The 20,529-nt window shown below is 31.3% G+C and overlaps 1 long non-coding RNA gene across 1 annotated transcript; it reads right to left on the reverse strand.

Annotated features, from left to right (window-relative positions):
• Positions 1–15,408: 15,408 nt before the first annotated feature.
• On the reverse strand, positions 15,409–19,002 carry LOC126737053 (uncharacterized). The gene is made up of 4 exons (XR_007660865.1): positions 16,392–19,002; positions 16,092–16,229; positions 15,881–16,023; positions 15,409–15,824 (listed from the first exon to the last, which is right to left on the reverse strand). It is a non-coding gene; the product is annotated as an uncharacterized LOC126737053 (long non-coding RNA).
• Positions 19,003–20,529: the final 1,527 nt, after the last annotated feature.

Consider the following 20,529-nt stretch of genomic DNA (forward strand, 5'->3'; position numbering starts at 1 on the left):
TTATTATATTTTTTTAAAATACGTCGGCTTTTTTAAAAGGCATCTATAGTAAGTATATACAGACATAATCCCTTAAAAAATCATATTTTTTACCCCTAGCAACGGTGTTTTTTTAACCTTCAAATGTCGAAATGCCCGAATTTGGTCTATTCTTTTATCATACTAAAAAAATTATAGTTTTTTAAAATTGGTTGACTTTCTCAAACGGTATATCGAGTAAGTTAGCAGAGATATTGAGTTGTTATCCCTAAAAAAATGCTCAAACTGCGACCATAACAACGGTGTTTTTTTTTGCTTCTTAAACGACTTATATCGAGTTTAAAATAATTTTTTTCCGATTAAATTTTTCATAATTTTTTTAATTGTGCCGACATAACAAAATTAGTAAAGAGGAATTTTTTGCGTTGAGAAAATGCATCTAATGGAAGTTTTAATGCATCTAAAGTTTTGCATGTGTTAAATAAACTATCAATTTTCATAAGCCCCGCTTCGACATCGACGCGCGCGACTCGTGACCACCCGGCAACCGCCGTTGCTGGTATTCCGTTGCTAACATTACTCCGGTGTATAGGTTAATATATAAGTTTTCGAAAAAAAAATTTTTATTTATTTAGTTTTTGAGTTACGCCTTCTAGCGGTGAAATACAGAACTTGAAAATAATTCCAGAATTTTCTCATGCTCACCTTAATAATATACTTTAATAATAAGGTCAGTTTATCGTTCTGACATGCCATTGTAGGTATACATATTTTCTGAGTATGGCTATTAAATTTTGATAGACGTCAAATACAGACGATTCCAATTGTAAAATAATATTATTAAAATTATGGGAAAAAATTATACTGTATTCTTTATTTTCTTAATCAATTATAAATTTCCGATAAAAGATTGGGAATTTGGGATAAAAAGCAATATTAACACTTTATATTTTATTAGTATTATTATAATTATTATATCTATTTTCTATTTAAAAATTGCACAATAACAATAAAATAATTCGAGGTGACAGTTAACAGTAATACGATGGCTTTCCTATCCACTTGCAGGGTTCGAAAAGCATTAAAAGACACTTTTTTATGGTTTATATGGTCAATGAAGTCTTCCAGCTCCTGATATCTCTTACTGTGTATATCTAGTGGTTTTTGAAGTAATTGGCATATAGAAACTAATTTTCGGGATTCCCTCGTTGCCAAATCGCAGCTCATCGTGGTTAAAATTGGTATAAACTAGAAGGAAAATTACGTGTTAAAAAATAGGCCGTGAAAATATTTTTTATTCGTTTGTGTACTCCATAGTGAGGTGTTACATTACGGGATCTGAAAAGATTCTGATACCGGCGGTACCAAGGAGCCATTCCTCATTCGTGGCATAGTAAGAATTAATATCAGCATAAACTTTCTTCCTGACAAACAGGAGCCATAGAAAAATATAGGCATGCACAAGGGAGGATGAGAATTTTTAGTTCCGTCGAAATATAAACTGCAGCATTCTCTATAATATATAAATTAATAATTATAAATAATTAACAGTCCAAATTCACAATCTATGAAAAAATACAGCATCATTCACAACATGGCTTCAATGATCAGCTATAATACCCAGGTTGGATAGGCTGTGATCAGCAATAAATGATATTGTATCATGAGCATAAAGACAAAATACAGATCCAGGATGACAGCTGGGAGACCATTGACAGACGCCGGACAGCTTTTGAAGAAGTAAACTATGCTCAACACATTAGAAAACTCTTGACAAATTGTAGAATGATAGTTGAGAGTAAAAACTGCACTCAAATCCCTCTAGAATTTTGTCAGAAAGTATCTGATTTTTGTATCCATCGAGTGAGATGATGTCTAAAGCCTTGTTTCCTAACAGAAAATAAAGAATGGTTCTTTTTAGCTTTTAATTCTAACCTTTTTTATGTATCGATATGACTTTTGCAACTTTAAGGCGATGGGAAAAATGTTCGTCATGAGAGCTAAGTTGGTCATATGATATATGGCTCATATATTATAAGATATTTTGAAATAATGTCATTGCTTTGACAATATCCTAAGCCATCATAATGAATGGCTTATAGCCGAAAGCACTAGGTAGCAGTTTTTATTTTCAATTATAAGCTGAATACAAAAAGTGTTGTTTTATTTATTTAAAGATATTTTATTAAAAAGTCGCCATAGATCGCAGCAATACTAATGATAATGTCAATGTTCATGGAGGCATCGATATAATTTTTCGGAAATTGAAAAATTAGTGAATTCACTCTAAATTGACCTCTACGAGTTATATATAAGCTAAAATGAAGAGAATGAGGACCAAATTCTTTGAGAAGAAAAATTAATATGTAACTTATAAGAAGACTTAACTAAGTGCAATGTCGTGCAAGTCGTTATATGGATTACTTAAGCACCATGATTGGAAGTAGATGGAAAATTCAAGACTTTTTCTTACAAAAAAAAAAAGGTTTCAAGTTGTCTCCATCTAGCCCACAAGTGGTATGTCTAAGCTTAACATAATAGCACAACTTAAGCGCTACCTGTTATAAATACTTTTGTGTTATGATACCTTGTGTAAATCTTTTCTGATTAGAGCCTTGAATATGGCTTAAAGATGAAGTAGAAAGAGAGTGTAAATTTCTCATCTTCTTTAGGTTACCTATTTATTGCGAATGTTGACAATTAAATATTTTTGTAACAGCTTAAAAACAATTCTACTAAGCTTCTCCCAAACCAATTTGTTAGGATTCATAACCGTGATGTTCATCTTCCGGGCCTTCTTTTTACCAATACTTTTCCTTGTTTTATTGTTTGCAGTAGAAATTTTAATCTTTATTAATCCATGTTAATTTTTATTTCTCGCAATATTCCCCAGATATTCCAGTTTTCTTTTGTTAATGGTATACATGACTTCTAGATCCTTTTTCATTCTTTTTATCACTTTTATCTTTGTAATGTGATCTGTCCATGGTATTCTGAACATTATTCTATAAAGCTTGCTTCCATATTTTAAGTGGTGGCTTTTGTGAGTGTCCAAATTAAGTGCATTACTCTCGTTTTAAGAGATATATTGTGACTTTTGAATTACAATATATCTCTTAAATTACACTTCATTTGTGAAAATTCTCATCTTGTGAAATTCCCTGCTTTTTCTATACGAAATTTTATTTTTTGTCTGTTCGAAAGTAGCAATGTCTTAAATACGTACAACTCGTGTTCCTTTGACATATATGCGATCTCTATTTATGCCTCTTTTGCTGATGATTATTTATTTGGTTTTCTTTACGTTGATTTTAAGACCATATTGTTGACTGTACTATATATCCAAAGCTATCTGCTATAACCATGGTATCGTTGGCCTATCGAATAATATTCAGTCTGACTGCGTGCAAAAGGATACCTTCTTCAACTCCGTTAAGAGCTTTGTTGAACTTTTTTTTGGAATATAAGTTATACATCTAGGCAAGAGCCTGTCCACTTTTGTTTTGTAAGAAAAAGTCTTGAATTTTCCATCTACTTTCAATCAAGGTTCTTAAGTAATCCATATAACGACTTGCAAAAAGATACCTTCTTCAACTCCGTTAAGAGCTTCGTTGAACTTTTTTTCGGAATATAAGTTAAACATTAAGTTAAGAGTCTGTCCAGTCCCAATAAGAATTGCATTTTAGGCATTAAAATCGCCCAATATTTATTTCGTGCCTTGGGAGTCGTTATATTACGATTTCCCTTTCTTCTTTGCCTACAGATAAGGAGTATATTTCGACTATGCTTACATTTACAGGATGATCTTTTACTTATGATTATTATCATAGATTATTATTTCTAGAACTCTCCCTTAGTATCTTTAATCTAGCGGTTGTCCTTTGTCATCTACAAATGGAATTATGGAACATAAATTAACCAGAATATAATTTTAGGATCACTGAGCAATTTACGACCAAACGCTCTTCGTCTTTTTGGGTATGTTTAGAAGGCTTGCCTTAAATCTATTACATAAAAAAATCTTAAACGATTATTTTCTATTAAAAAAAAACAAAATTTGTGTTTTATATGGAAGACGACTTTTTAGTGCTCCTATTTACTTATGGACACAAATGTTAAAAGCATGCTATGAAATTATTACTAGCCAATCATTTTTATATTGATGTAAGTTATTTTAACTTTATTTCTATATTAAATAAATTAAATGTTATAATAAAAAATAACACTTATTTAAAGTTATTTACCAAATTGCCTTGTTAAATTTAGGACCATTGAGATTTATAATTAATTATAAAATTTTTGATGTAACCAATTCAGGACAATCAAACTAATAATAATATAGCCAGATTATTTTTTTATTCAAATTACTACTTATTTATTCAAATTCAAGAAAACAGATCTATCATGCATGTATCGCAAGTTAAACAATGACACAGCAGAACATATGCTCTTCTAGGAAACAAAGGAAAAGAAGAAGAAAATAGGACCGGAGAAAGTATCATTCGAAAAAAATCTTAAACCCAACAACATATAAAAGTAACAACTATAAAAAAATAAACATTTTTACCAGTTAACCTTTAAAGAATAGTGAAACCTTTTTTAATGACGTTCGACGTGTTTTATCCTAGAACACAAATACATAGATAATCAAAGTAATAACATTAAAAGTATTCATCGTTAATATATATAATGGATTAATATAATCATCTCGAGGGCGTGGAAATATCGTATGTCATATATTGTATATTGTAATAATGGTATATAGGGTGAATGACTAGACAAACGCACCAAACTCCAGATGAGTATTCTGCACGTGAAAATAAAAAAACTCATTTGTTTTTATCCGATTCTTATTTGTTTTTAAATTATAATGTTAAAAGGTAATTAAAATGTTAAATAGTTTCGAGCTTCTTATCATAAATGCGGTAGGTACCGAATGTTTGGTTTAAAAATCGTTCCATAGAAGAGAACTGCTTACTTTTTTTTTGCAAAATAGTTAAAAAAACATTATTAGAGAAGCTCCTCTAAATATGAGAATGCAATAATGTCCTATCAGCACGATGAAGCTCCCGCATATTTCGCTTATCAGGTCAAGCAATATTTGGACGAATTTTCAGGACTATGGATTCGTCGCGGTGATCCTATTAGATGGTCTCTAAGATCTCAAGACATCACACCCCTAGACTATTGTTTGTGGGGCTGGTTTAAAAATGAGGTGTACAAAGTGAAAGTCCACTCTCAGGAGGCCCTAATTCGCCGTATTAGAAATGCGATAATGTTCTTCAATTATTCACTTAGAAAACCATGGTTACTTGCCAATGTGTTTAGTGCTATAATTAAAGTTGTTCATGGAGGAAAATTTGCTTGTTTGTTATTATGCTATTTGTTATTACGTAATTATTACTCCTGGAGTTTGGTGCGGTTCTCTCAACTCCTGTATATGTCGTAAGTTATATCTTTTCCAGACCATTACCACGAGGCATGAGCATTTTCAACTTGCGACAGATGCACGTTGTAGAAGTTAATTATATTATTGTATATTGTGCAAATTCATCGGTGAACAGTACCAATAATGGAAAGTTCTGATATTCTACTCACTTCTGAAATAATCAATTACAAAATGCTATTTTTGAAGCATAATCCACAGAAAACAGACCTTGAACTCTTTGGTAATGTAAAGCAATTTGTCTAGTACAATCAAGTTCTTCTTCAACACGCTGAAGCACAGGCTCCTTTAAATCATCATCATTCACGTTTGATCTTTCAACGTGCGTCTTTTAAATTCAAAGATCGTCTTTTAGAATCGAGAATGAATTTTCTTAAACAATTTTTCTTCCGGCAGACCTCTACATAAACATAAAATAAACATAAACATAAAAGTCTTACATAAACATAAAATCGTTGATCAATGGTGAAATAAATGATATTAGTGTAGCAGCAGACCTCTGGAAAGCGTTTCTGCAAATAAGCGTACATGAGGATTATAGAGAGTTTTTGAGATTGCAATGGATCGTATGTACTATGAGTAGTATTTGGCATTAATAGCAGTCGTTTCTTACTAGGTGCTACCACTTAATATCATTTAGCCCAATAAATGAAGAAGGAGAAAAGGCAGCTGCTAAATACTCTCGGACACCCTTAGGATTGTTTTAATTGTATTTTATGTAGCTAATTCTATTTCTAGCCTGCCTGTGAAAAAAAGCTGCCAGACGTTTATAAAAAAGGCAATTTCAGTAATGGGAGATGCGAAATTTGATCTAAGAGGGTGTGAGTATTCGCGACAACCATGTTTGAATAATCATTCTCGTTCACCAACTCCACTCCTTGGTTTAGTTTTGGATATCAAGAATGACATGTTATCCATTAATGATTGCGAAACTTAAATAAATATTTTACTCGGCCCATTACAAAGAAGACTATGTTATCGTTGGCTCAAAAGTTCGACCCTATTGATTTTACTTCCTTTTAAGTCCCACTACAATAGATTCTAAAATTACTTTTGCAGGAGACTTAATAAGACGTAGGTCATGTAGGTCCAGAAATTAGTACTGCGTTTTGTGACTGGGTAAAACATTTGTCTCAACTTTTAAAATTAGGTTATCCCAATAGATGCATTCGACCTCAGAAGATGCAGATGCAAGACTACACACTTTCTGTGATAATAGTAAGAAAGCTTATTTTGCACTTGTGTTTTAACGTGCCTCCAGCAAGGGCAAACTATGGAAAATTTGTTGGCTGCTAAAAGTAGAGTGGCTCCTATCAGACACACAACTATACCAAGATTAGAACTTCTTCCTACTATGATCGGTGCCCCATTATATGATTCTATTAACAGTGCTATTCTTCAACAGTGCTTTTCTATATAGCTTGTAGTGAAGAGTGGGCATCTTTTATCTCTAACCAGGTGTCTGAGATTGGATTTTTGACTCCCGGGAATCTTGAATGCCGCAGATTATATCAAAAGAGTGGAAGGGGCCTAATTGGTCGTATAATTGTCCCGAATCTTGTCTATGAGAATAGTATATACAACTAAAAAAAAATTAATAAAGTGACTTTTTTGACTAATACCAGTGAGAATATGTCCAGTATGAATAATGTCCTCAGATGATTGGCTCACATATTTCTTCAAATACTTTAAGACCTGCCGGATGGTTGCTTGGATCCTTCGATTTACCAATAATATCCGTTTTCCCCAGAATAGACTTAGTGGTAAATGCAGGATATTGACAACGCTGAAAGTCATGTTTTTAGGGATAATCCTAATAACATGACTTTCAGCTGTCAAACAAGAATTGTTCTGTGGTATTGAGGGTAAACACCTTAACAATTTAAAAACTTACAAGGCAAGAATATGTGCGAGAAAGGACTCTGAACAATTTCATTTTTCGGTTCTATTGTCCGGGTCATGTAGGTGCGCAGGGTCTTATGACCGTTTTACGCAAAATACATTGGATTTTAGGCGGACGTCGTATTATTAAGTTGGCTATATCAAAATGCGCGACATATATGAGACATAACGGCAAATATTTTATGAATAAAAACTCCTCTACTACCCTTAGTTCGTATACGTGCCGCAGCTGCCTTTGAGATAACCGGTGTTGCTGAGTCTAAAAATGCTATGTTTTTTTATTTGTTATGTTTAAAAAGCAGTAAAAAGGCTTGAGTATGCCTATTTACTTGCCCTATCTATCGAGGCGTGCATCTAGAGCTTTGCACTTTTATTTCTGTGTGCTATTTCGTTTAAGCCTTGCGTCGGTTTATTTCTAGACGTGGCAACCCAAAGGTCTTTTACAGTAACAATCGTTCTAATTTTATAGGAATAAATAATGCGTTCAGGAAGCTGGATTGTGTTAACTAGCAAAGTTTATCGTTTCAGTTTACCTACTACTCTATAATGGCGTGGATTTTGGGAGTGGTTAGATAGCTCTTTAAAGCAACTTCTCTGTAAAAGTTTAGGACATGCATTCTTAAGTTATTAAAAACTTATGGACCGTGTTATGTAACTGCAAATCTGTTCTTAACTCGAGGCCACTTACTTACTGCCATTTAGGCATCTGATATTCATGAGTTAATGCTGATTACTCCCATAATGTTTCTTTGACAAGAACAGAGTGACATGGTGCCAGACTTTGAAGACAAAACTCTGTAGATAAAAAATTTCTTTGCAAAAGTGTGCTCTACCAAATAAGGCTTCGAACTGAACTTCGTAAAAGATTCCGTAGTAAATACCTCGAACAGCTCAAAATCTTTAAATTTTCAAAAAGTAAACAACCAATACTACTGGGTAAAATTTTGTTAATTGGTAATGATAATGAAAAGCGCCTCGATAGATTTAATCCCTGGAAAAGATGGGCAAATAAGGTTAATCAGCTTAAGCACTGCCAAGGGACAACCTCTACGGCCCATCCAACGTCCTTATTTTTTGGAATGTTCAGACGAGGAACTTCCAAAGTATGTTCCAATAGATGATTTTCCGATGGTACCAGTAAGCGCTTTCAGGGACCTTCCAAATGAGTTACCCTTACAGAGAAATAATAATTTGGAAAACAACCTATTCTCTAGATACCAAGAAAAGCAAAATGGATAGTGTACATAATGAGGGAGTTACTCCCAAAAGCAGAGTAGCCGATTCGTGGTTGTGCGAAAACGTGACTAAATGTGATAACGTTACTAAAAACTGTAACTAGCTGTCGAACTAGAGGTGCTGGATTAAATCTTGTTTAGACTTATAGATAATGTAAAAATATAAGCTTGAATTGGACTTTGAAACTCTGTTTGAGTTTTTAGTTATTAAGTTTTTCTGTAAATGAATGTCTTAATAAATTGTGTTATTTCAATAATAAGATAACCTAACATATCAATACAATCTGGCAACATCGCGAGGGCGATCGAATTTTAACTAGAAGGTGCGATGCTTCTACCACTGACTCAAAAGAAAAATATGTTGATTTTTTACCTCGATATGAATTTATATATAAAGTTGTTACGTAATATAAAAGCATTTATTATTATCATTTTTATTATTATCGTTATTATTATTATATTATTATTATTATTATTATTATTATTATTATTATTATTATTATTAATATTATTATTAGTACTAGCTGCGAAGGAATATCATAGAAAACATACATGTTAATAAAGAATATTCGTCAGCATTTACTTCAAATTCTTCCAAAATATTTTTTGTTGAATCTTATTTAGATACGAGTCCAATCGATTCTAATGTAGTGGACACACAAATTATTGTACCGTATACAAAGGATTATAAAGATAGAAAAGTATTATGCTTACCATTAAAACTGTATTCAGAAAAAAAACAATTAGATTAATTTCGTTGACACTTGTGGAGGAGTCCGATTTATTAACGGATGGAAAAACTAAAGTGGCCACTTCTACATATTTTACTCCATAAAAGAAGTACATAAGTAGTACCGTTGGACCAAATAGCTTATTTAATTTCCCTATCAGTGTTATCAGTTCTTGATACATGCATCTACTTCTTCTGATATTAATTATGGCATTTTTAAATTGGCTATTTTTCACCTTTTTAAGATATTCATTTAGATCCACGATCTTTTGCTTCACGGCTAAATAAAAGTTGAAAAGTATAAACGATATAAAAAACATAAAAATGAAAATAATTATACGGTAACTTTGTTCAACATCCATACGCGTACGATAAAATATCAGATTGCAGAATATGGTGATTATTAGCAATCCAAATCCGATCACAAACTGGATCCCGGCATTTTTCAAGTAGTTTGGTTCCCTCTGATAAGAGGTGTTTAACATCGCAGTGCTTTCCAAAACTGAAAATTTCTCAAATATTTCTTGCCAAAGTTTCGCCCTCCAAAGGGAACTTATCAGAATGGAAAAAATCATCAGACCTCCTGTGACTGAAGATAAGACGTTAGTTACGACAAAGACGAAAGAACGGAAATCCGTATTAACCGGCTTTGAATATATACGTAAGCCGATAATTATAGAAAATATAATAACTACACCTATTAACACTAGCGTGTAGGTGCAATAAATTTCCGAGTTTCGCACTAATTTTTTGTTAAAATTGTATAATGGAGCCAAGCCAAACCAGTTAGAAATCAGTATTATGGGTTTTAAAAAACTTATTGAGCTTCTACTATAGCTAAACATTTTTACGAAATCTCCTTTAAAAAAGAGTGGCAACTGATTATAATAAGGGTCGAAATACTTTTTTCTAGCACAACATAAAATTAAATCAATTACGTTAAAAGTATTCATCGGTATTATCGGTAATATTCAAGTATAATGGATTACTATAATTAGTCAGCTGGAGAGAGTGGGGATATCGTATATTAACATCTTTCCCAGTCATTAGCAGCAAGCCCTATTTAAAAGTTTTATGTATTGGCAGGTCATCTACGTTGGGTCTTCCAACACGCGCATCTTCTAAATTCAAACATCCTATTTACATTTAAAATTTAAATTTTTTATTAAATATATTTTATAAAAAAGATCTTTCTTCCAGTCTCTTTATCGGTTATCTAAAGTCCTTGCCCGAGTTTTAGGTACGACGCAAATTTCAATTTCTTCCAAACTTTTTACGGAAAACCTCAGCTATTCCTCCAGACATTTAAAAAATCTTTAGTATGTAATGGATTACTATAATTAGTCAGCTTAATGGAGTGGGCATATCGTAAGTTAACATCTTTCCCAGGCATTAGCAGCAAGTCCTATGTACAAGTTTTTAGTGTTGGTAGGTCATCTACATTTGATCTTCCAACTCGCGCACTTCTGAATTGAACATTTTGTTTATTATTAAAATTTTAATAAAATTAATTTAAAATTTACGAAACACCGAGCCAATTTACTTATAGCAACACCTATTAAATAATAAATCTCGCCGACTCTAAAACAAATTAAATTCAGTTTCCTTAGCTATCTTATTGTTTCTAATCAACTATTCAAATTTCATACACATGACAAATTTCCTTCAAACACTCTTTATACGGAAGCAATATAAAGTTACCCTTCTTTATGAAGGAGTACCTTTTTTTTAAATAACATAGGGGATTTCTATGAATTAAGCCATTTTATCCCAAATTTTTAAACAATAAAAAAATTTGTAGCAAGAAATAAGCACGTATGTCCATCTGCATTCTATGCCACTGATAATTTTAGAATTTTTATGTATGGGGATTATCTCTAATGTAGTTCGATTACTGTGTACCAAATTTAATGATTTTGTGATGGTTGGTTCAAGAATTATGAGCACAAAGTCACTTCTAACAGGGTTTTTTCCCAGTGTACGCAACTAAATTTACGTACAACAAATAAAAAAATCCCTCTAACTTTGGCGATCCAGGGTATCTGTCGGCATCTCAATCTGTACTGTACGGTTATTTACAATAATAGGAAAATTGACAAAAAATACCTCGAGCGCTACGCTAAGTAATTAAAGGAACTTAGAGTCCCCTATTGCCTCTCGGCTAAGCTTTTAAATGGTGGATAAATCTGGTAGTCATTTAACATTTATTATGTCAACTTAATGCTATAACAGTTTATTTGTAAGAATTTATAGCGAACTCTAGCATTTTATATTCACAGAATATAGCGGGTTGGGAAGGGCGGGAAGACTTTTCTTAAATGAAAATGCCAATCTTTTTGTCAAGAGTTATGTATTTCGAGGAGTTCACTTATTATCATCAGACTCTTAAATTTATTTTGTCTTTTAAGATAAATGCATTAAAATAACAAACAGTAAGTGTGGGGGTGAGACCAATAAATTTATGAGAGAAAAAGGATAATAAAAATGAACATACCATAGGCTGTTGATTCCTTCTATATACTTGAGCTGCCCGTCACTCCCGCTACCGGTCGGTATTTTCGATAATCGGCAAGGTTTTACGGGATTAGTTACTTAATTTGGGTACTAGTGAAGTATACATTCAAATGCATCAAATACATGAAAATGGTTCCCTTTTAAGTGCTTGTCCACTCCTCTCACGTGTGGTTCCTCGTTAATTTTTAGGAGGGGAATGAGGAATTTTCGTGTTAGCGAGCAGACATATTTTTAGATATAGGGGTCATTTAAAATTTACTTAGAGAAGTGAGATTAATATAGGTATTTAAACAATTACTGCAAGTAATGCTAATGCCATTACTGAACAGTAAGTCAAAATTTAAAGGTACAACAAAAATTAACTAAATTATAAATAAACTAAATAAACTGAATAAACTGAATGGCGCCCACAATTTAAAAGGTAAGCATCTCTAGAATAATTCATGCCATGCATTTTCATTTGTAAAGAAAAGTCTTCTTGCCCTTCCCAATTCTCTATAAGTCCATTTTTGTAGTGGAGTTATAGCCACTCCACTTCAAGAATGGCAAGGTATCATTAAAGGGACGGAGTGATGCATTTTATATGCAAGCGATTAAGCATGCGGGTAACATTCGAGTAGCAAAGCTAAAAACTCAGTTCAAAAATAAATAAAACAGATTGAGGTGGAATGATAATAATAACTGTTAATATATCCATGCAATAAATGCAACACGCTATGCTCGGAAGACAACTGTTGACAGTTAACCTACCTCATTCTCAAACTATCAAGAGCAGTTGCTCAACATCCTGAAAACAATAATTCATCCCGGCTTAATCTAAACTAACCCAACCCAATACAAATCAACCCAACCCTCCTGTTTTTTTTTTTAAATCGAAAAAAAAAAACAATTTTTTTGATTTTTTTTTTATTTTTCTTAATAACTCTTTATTGGCGGCACCTAGAAACTTTAAACTTTCACCGTTTTAAGAACTTTTTAAATCCAATTTTTCGACATACCCTACAACTTCTACATAGAGCAGTTTTTGCTCTACACCTTTTTTTAACTTTGATGCTTCATACCGGCACACCTATGACACCTACGAAAACCAATTTTATTCTGAAATGACCGGACACTATCTGGCTATAATCCACTAAAAACCTTTTTTTCTTTAAATGTTACCGTTTTTCCGCAACGCGCTATTTAAGAAAAACCCCAAAAAATAATCCGTTCCAATGAACCAGTCATACCGTCGACACCACGGGAGCCAACGCATGGTACAATATAGTTAGCGGTCCAGCACCCAATGCAAAAGCATACGTACGACGTCACTATCGAGTCGCACATGGCCAGATGACGTAACCGCGGGGTTTTCGGTGTCATGGCATCAAATTGTATGTTCGGGCGGATCCGACTTTTTCAATTCGAGAATTAGCGGCTTAAAATGGGTGGAAATGATCAGCAATTGGTAGTGACGATATTAGGAAACTTTAAATTTTCCGAATATGGAAATGTTCGATGGATATGGTTTTTATGGCGGCGGAAAAATTCGCCGCGCATCTGACGTCTCATCTTAATTACATTTTTTACGGGCCTGCGGGCTCATTTGCGTTCCGAGTTAGAGTAGAAAAAGCGGTTTTAGAGAAGGATGCAGGATGTCTGGCCACAATATAAACGCGTCGTGTTCGTCTCGTGACGTCATGAGGTATTTTATTAATGAATTATTAATATTATGGGGACAATTTTGAACGGTTTTTTGATAAATTACTAGGATAAATAAAATTAATATAAATATTAATAAATATATATTTCAAATATACAGAGGGTTTTAAGGTTGAGGGCATAAATAAGAAAAATATTATTTATAATAATAGTAATAGCAGCATAAAGGTTAGAAAAAAGTATAAATATCTAGAAACAAATAACAGTAATAATAGTTTTATTTTAGTTAGAGTTCTTTTAGTGAAGGTTGCTAAATTGGTAATATATTTATATTAATAGTTTATCAATTTAGAAAAAAAAAAGACATTGATGCGGTGTCAAAAAAGGTGTATTTTTTGTATTTTTTTAATATATTACTGATATCACGGTTTTTATAGCTTCTATTCAGTAAGTTGATAAATTCTTTTATTGGTTTTTTTCCTTTAAATTTTTTTATTTTATTATAATTGCTTTTTAAAATAAAAATACAAAAAAAAACAAGAAGCAAACCCTTTTTTCCTATCCTAATAGATTGCTTCTTATGGAACCTGATCTTTCTCTTTAGATTGTGGCACTCGTATTAGTCGTGAAAAAATTTGTCATAAAGCTTTTTTACTACTTTTTAAGTCGCCTTTAAGCAGAAAAAAGAAATTTTAAAATTTGAAATTTTGAGCATATTTTGAAAAAATGGTCATTTGACCCCATATTTTGTTCGAAAATCGAAAAATGCAAAGAAATAGGTTTTCTGTTCATTTTAGAGTCAAATTGGTAATAACCTTTTTTATAGGTATTCTGAAGTAGTACAGGATTGAAAAATAATAAATTTAAATTTTTCCATAGGGCTTTTGATAATTCGATATTTATGTTTACTAGTTTTTTCCAATTTTCTCCGATTCTATAATAGTTAAAACCTACTGGTTTTGACATACCGATACCTCTTAATATTCCCAAGAACTTTTAATTAATACAAAAAGTTGTCAGAGTAATAGTTTATTTATAAAAAAATAAAAACCATTTTTTCGAAATTTTTCGTGGGCATACCACTTTCGATTTTCGACCAAAAAAAAATCTTAGTTTTTTTAGAGAAAATTGCCAGTTTAGGGCTAACATTAAAATTTGTCAATAATCATTTAAAAAAAAAATTGTACCGTGGGAAAAACCAGTTTTCTTTTGTTTTTCCCACATTTTTACTAACATCTCGGCTTCTATAGCTTCGACTAAATTCGTTAATAGTTTCTTTTATTACTAATTCTTTTCAAATTTTATTAAAATTGCTTTTTAAAATAAAAATCGAAAATAAAAAAAATCGACATAAAAACCCGGTTGTCTTATCCCAATACCCTAATAAATGGGACCCTCTTTTTCCTTTATCTTGTGGCACGTATAAATCGTGGAAAATTTACTTATTAAACTTTTCTACTAAGTTTTGAATGGCCTTTAAGATAAAAAAAAGAAATTTTGAATTTGGAGCATAATTTGAATCCATAAATAAAATTGCTTTAAATACAGCGATTATTTGTATACTTTGATGAATACGCCATAACTTTTACCAGTACGACAGTGAATTAATTGATGAGTCTGATTCAGCATATTCACCCTAGATGTCGTTAGAGAATTAACATTTTTAGCATATTTTTTTTTATCTTGGATGGCCTTTTTAATAGAAAGGTTTACTTTACTTGCACTCATGAGACCTACACTTTTTTTGCTTTTGGTTTAACCTGGCTTCTTAGAGCAGAGCCTATTCTCTTCACCAAAAATGTAGGAAATAGAGAAAATAATATTGTCATTTGCCAATAACGACCTTTATTCTTCTTAATGTTTTAAGGCTCTAACGCTACATAACATACAATCATAATTTTTAATAAAGATATTACCTGTGTGTCTATGATATATGTTATACTTTAATACATGTTGTCCTTATCTTAATAAAAAATTTTATATAAGTACATAATATAACGGCTGCCTATTTTATGTGAACTATACAATTGTCATTTAAATAATGTATAAAACTAATTAACTTAATAATGTTACAAAAATATTTATTACATGTATACAACTGAACTTTGTCATGACTATTTTTTATGTGCTTATATGAAAAACTTAATTTTAACTTCTGCACTTTTTTTTTCACATCCTCCAACTTTTTGCAGCAAAATGAATTTTAGGCTCTGCGGTTGGTGCAAAATTGAAATCATGTCCCTTACTGGAATTTGACACCGGCTCACCTTCTACCAAAATTGTTGACAGTTTCTCTGTTTGAAGTACCATGCTTCAAAGATGTGGACAAACTTGTACTGGGTATAGATAAGTTTGTACTAAGCAATTCTGTATTAACCTTTGAAAAAATCAAGCTTTGAAATAAATAAAGATAAATTGGAAGTATAGACGTACCTGAGTTTTTGATAAAGTCTTCAGTTTCTCCTCTCTTAACCTCGTTGCATGTGGAAAAATAGTGGGCCCATTCATTCAATTTTTGTCAACAAAATGACAATTACATTCCAATGCATGGACCTTCAGGTTTTTTATTCATTTGCCTACAAGGAACAAAATTTATTGAATATCTCACTTAGATATAAAAAAATTAAAGATTTAGTAAAAATACCTTAGTATTCTTTAGCAGAGATAGTCATTTTACTATTTCCAGGAGCTCTTTTGAAAATTTAAAGAAATGACAGGTCTGTTTTTCGCTATGATGCTTTCAATCTGGTGCAAAACACATAACCTTTGTTGGTGTACTCCACTAAAATCATAAAAACAAAATCAAATATAACAATCAAAACATTATGACAAAACCTTAAAATGTATGTATATTCATAAATTTCAGGATTATTCACTAAAAATTGGTAATTATGAAACTGAATTAAAAAAAAAACTTTTATATGTGTGTAATTGTGATACTTACATTTTATTTTCATATAGAAAAGTAAGAAATATGTGGAACCACCCACCTTCGCATCATCGATCGTCGCCATTGCTTATTCCTTTTTATCTTGGCGCCCATTGGGTGTGTTCTTTTGTTTTTTTCTCAATAAAAAATAGTTAAAAATGTAGCTTAAAGTCATTAAAGTGTAATTTCATCATATAGAAGCTTTTTTGTTGTTTTATTGTGTGGTTTCAGATCCCTAGGATGAGGTAAGTGCAATTTTTATTATCAAATAGTTTTCACCATGTTGTAGGTCACCTAAAATTGTTGTTTAGCATTTTAAAACTGCCCTAATAATGTCATCACCAAGAAAATTCATTTTTAAATGCAAGGCACCTACTTGTTCTAATACATACTATTGGCCTATTGAAGATTCATACAAAAATAAAATTTTCTTTAAATTTCCTGAAAGTGACATTATTAGGAGGTCCGAATGGTTTAAAATACTTGGTTTAAGCCCAACCTCAACAAGGTGTTATTAATGTCAAGAACATTTTGATGATATTTCATTTACTAGTACTATACATACTCGTTTAAGAAAGTGTGCTCTCCCAATTGCTGGCCCAAGTATTATTCAAAATGCCCCAGTACTGGTTGAGGCACAAGTACCTTGGGAAGATACAATAACTTTATTATTTGCTGTCATAATCCAGCAATCTCAATATAATGTTCAGAATGAACATAATTATGCTAGGCCAATGATCATTCACCCTAATTCGAAAAGAAAGGTTGTGGGAAGCATAGGGCATTTTGATGGTAAAATGGCATAAAAAAACAGAACATGGCATAACAAAACCCAAAGCAACAGAATCTGCAAATTAAAAAGCAAACGGTTTTCGAGCAAACAAAAATTGAAAGCGGCATATCAGTTGTCAAAAACCCAAGTTTTTTAAGAACTAGAGCAAAATATGATTCCTTCAGTAGCCTCTTTTTTTCAAAATTGCTTTACAAATTTAAAAACAAAAAGACCAACATGGACAACCAAAGATAAGGTATATGCCCTAGCACTCTACAAAAGAGGTCCAAAATCATACAGGTTTTTAAAAAGCAGTCTAGCTTTACCAAGTAAATCCACCCTACAAAAACTTTTAAAAAGTGCACCCTTTGAAGCGGGCATTAATGATAAGCTTTTTGGTAAATTAAAATTAAGAGTGAATAAAATGAAAGCAATTGATAGGTATTGGTCATTAATTTTTGATGAAATTTCACTCTCAGAACAATTAATGTACAATCAGTTATATGATATGGTTGATGGCTATGTAGACCTAGGGCCCATGGGTAGAAGAAATCAGTTTGCAAAACATGCTTTAGTTTTTATGGTCAATGGCCTCCACAAAACTTGGGAGCAGCCAATTGCATATTTTTTTACTAGGGACTTACTTGCAATAGAATTGAAAGTTTTAATAAAACAGTTGATTGCTAAAATTGAGGAAACTGGACTTACAGTTTTATGTACAGTATGTGACCAGGCATCTAATAACCGCTCTGTCATAAAAAAACTTTCAAAAGAAAATAATCGACCGGGTCCATACTTTTATATAAACAACCATAGGGTTTTTGCTCTTTTGACACATATATATATATTTATATATGAAAAAAAAATTGCATCATTGGACCATATTAGGCAATGTTTTGTGATAGACCGAAAGAAAAGATTTCAAGCTTTAAGAAAAATTAGAGAAGTTTATTTAAACTTAAAATTTGAGAATCGCCTAAAAATGAAAGTGTCATTAGCAGCAAGAACAGTTAGCCATACTGTTGCAGCCACAATTGAAGAAATAGTAAGTAATCCAACCAACAATGTTCCTGCTCAGGTAATAGATACAGCAGAGTTTGTACATGTTATAGATCAACTTTTTGACAGTTTAAATGGCAGGACTTGTAAACCAGAGCATGGGAAACCCTATAGAAAGTGTATATCCAATAAATCCCCACATTTAGCTCTCTGGAGTCGGCTTTTACCAAGAATCAACAGTTGGGTCTTTGTCAATGATAATGTGTCCAAAAGAGTAATGCCGTTTAAATCAGGTTGGCTTACAATAATAACTGCTACACAAGAGCTCTGGAAAACATGCAGAACCTTGAGTTTAAAATTTTTGAGAACTAGGTCATTAAACCAGGACCCATTAGAAAACTCATTTTTAGCTATTCGACACTTTGGGGCTGAAAACTCCAACCCAAACTATTCATAGATCACTTTAAAATCAGTTCATAGATTGCTTTAAAACATCTTTACTGAGTAATCTTGTCACTCCTAATTCCAACAGAAACTGTGAACTTGATGACAGCTCTCTTCTTGATAACCTGCATGATTTTTTAGAGCATGATAATATTCAAAGAGACTGTGTCAACCTAGATGTGTTTGAATATTCTCAAATAGTAAAATTGAATTTGCCAGTTATTACTACAGATTTTTCTGATCATGATGAAAATACCTTATCATAATATATGTTGCTGGTTTTTTAATAAAAAAATTAAAATCAATTAATAACTGTGAGGAATGCCAAGTAAATTTATTAAGTGATTGGAATCTCATCACATGTTTACCATGTTTAAGGAGTCCACTGATAACAAAAAAGGCTAATAAATGTGACGAAAGAAGTAATTATTGAATTGTCATAAATTCATTACGTTAATTTTATTTTACCCACCTATGGGCATATCACACATATTAAGCAAAAAATCAAGCATCTTATAAGGAAATTCATTTCATTTGAATGATACACATGCAAAGAACATTGTGAAAATATTAAAAATGATATCCTTAACACAGCATTGGTACTCGTAATAAAAAAATATTATGATGATGTGTATAGAACATTCGAAATGAATAAAAAACTAAAAAAACAGAATAAGAAAAAGTTAAAGAGAATAAATCATCAGAGATAAAGACAAATTCTTTCAGTTCCTACTTGTGACCAATCTTAATCCCAATTCATGACAAAAATATCCCTATTTGTGACAGTATTTTATTTTGTAAAGGTTAATACATTTTAGTTACCAGTTTTATTCATTTAGTATTTTAAGTTTGTTGTTAAGTTGTTATGCGTTTTTTTTTGTTATGAGAAAATAAATCAGTTTATTTTTTAGAGTTATTTTTTGGTTATTATACAAATAAAAAAAATTGTTGTATACTTTATCTACACCAATTGATATTATTTTGATTTTCTTTTTATAAAGAATTATGTGCCTTGTTATGTTTTGTTGCTGAAGTGTTTTTATATTGTATATTTTTTAGTTATTTTTTTTTATAAATTACTTTTTGGTCAGTTATTTTAGGATTCCTATTTTATATTTTATTTATTATGAAATACATTTTTTGTTATAGGATGTTATAAACATAACATGTTGTTAAAGTGTTTTTTGGAGTTTATTAAATTTTGTTTGTTTTTTTATTAGGTATATTTAATTTTTTTTTAATTTAATTTCATTCCTTTTTAAAACTTTTATATTAACACAGGGTTAGAAGCTAATCACAACTTAATTTCAACATAATTTATTCAATGATCAAATTTCATATTTTTATTGGCATTTCTTTCTGTTTTTTTCACTATCTTTTTATTCTGATCATCACTAACTCTTGACATTTTACCAAGATAATATTAACTTATATGCATGTTTCATTATATATTTCCCCCTCACTTCATCTGTACCTCTTTATCTTAATCTATAAATATCTAATTCTATATAACTCGAAAAAATTATTTATATATATTTTTTGGTTGCTCTTACTCTGATGAAGCCAATAAGCAGAAACACGTTAAACCGTGTCGGTAAGATACCCTATTTGAGTTAAAATTAATAATATATAGTCATTTGTCTTAATTGTAAAATTATTATTATTTGCCATAATATGTTTAATTACTGGCTGTATCTTTTAGCTATAAATTAAAATAATATTTAGTCTAGCAATTACATCATATATATTTAATTCAAATTTATTTTTTTTATTAAAACTTTTTTAAATATCAATTAATATGAATACAAAATTCTTTTAAAACTCCCTGATCAATTCAAAACATTTTATATACATTGTATATAGTAGTTTTTTTAACATAGTTTTTTTAAACTTTTTTTACTAGGTCTGACGAAAGATATCATCAGTGCTTTGCTGCTA

The sequence above is a fragment of the Anthonomus grandis genome, chromosome 6 (assembly GCF_022605725.1).
Source record: "Anthonomus grandis grandis chromosome 6, icAntGran1.3, whole genome shotgun sequence".
Classification (NCBI taxonomy): Eukaryota; Metazoa; Arthropoda; class Insecta; order Coleoptera; family Curculionidae; genus Anthonomus; species Anthonomus grandis.